This window comes from Alligator sinensis, unplaced genomic scaffold (genome assembly GCF_000455745.1).
Source record: "Alligator sinensis unplaced genomic scaffold, ASM45574v1 scaffold145_1, whole genome shotgun sequence".
In the NCBI taxonomy this organism is placed as follows: domain Eukaryota; kingdom Metazoa; phylum Chordata; order Crocodylia; family Alligatoridae; genus Alligator; species Alligator sinensis.
Window position 1 is genome coordinate 560,978 of NW_005842414.1, and position 690 is coordinate 561,667.

The 690-nt window shown below is 41.9% G+C and overlaps 1 protein-coding gene and 1 long non-coding RNA gene across 2 annotated transcripts in view; one reads left to right on the plus strand and one right to left on the minus strand.

Moving 5' to 3' along the window:
* KLHL32 (kelch like family member 32) overlaps positions 1 to 690 on the plus strand; it is a 317,145-nt gene that overhangs the window by 56,907 nt on the left and 259,548 nt on the right. The window lies entirely within an intron of this gene.
* LOC112551314 overlaps positions 1 to 690 on the minus strand; it is an 18,309-nt gene continuing 17,619 nt past the window's right edge. Inside the window, exons 2-3 of the long non-coding RNA XR_003095603.1 lie at positions 336 to 440; positions 1 to 40 (exon numbers count right to left, since the gene is read on the minus strand). This is a non-coding gene — a long non-coding RNA (uncharacterized LOC112551314). The remainder of the gene's footprint in view (positions 41 to 335; positions 441 to 690) is intronic.

Consider the following 690-nt stretch of genomic DNA (forward strand, 5'->3'; position numbering starts at 1 on the left):
TGCAAAACAGAAGCAGTGGCTGATATACTGGGGATTATCTCTGAAATACAAACAGACAAACAAACAAACCAGACTGGAACAGCATTAATACTATTTGGCATTTAATAAATTATACACTGGATACCGGATTATGAAAATAGTACATGAACACATCCCTAAATTTTAACTGCTTTTTTCAAAACCTGTTTCAAACATGTTTTTTAAAAATTGGGAGGAAAATAATTATATTTCGTACAGCGTCAGAAAAGTATAGACTGTAAAGCCAAATAATTCCCTATGCAGCCTCTTTCCTAGAGGCTGGAAATGCCAGGAATTTCTTGAAGAAATTATCTTACCTGTCAATTGTGTGGGGGCTTCTTCTTCCCCCCATACCTTCTTTTGTGAAACAGCCATGACATCTGGTCCTTGAAACAGGTTCGTTCCACAGATCCAATGGGCTCCTGAAATATTTAGCAGCCCCATCCATGGCTTTAAAATGGTTTGTCCTAGAACCCCAGGTTTACAGAATGAGGAATACACACACCTTTTCCTCTTGGCTTACAGCACTGTCTTTAAAACACAAAGACATGCTAAAATGAAAGATCTTTATGCTAAACATAGGTGACACATAGGGGGGAGCACGGGGGGCATGTGCCCCCCCCACCCGAGATTGGCTGGCGGTGGCGTTTTGCGGGGGGTGGCTCCTGCCCA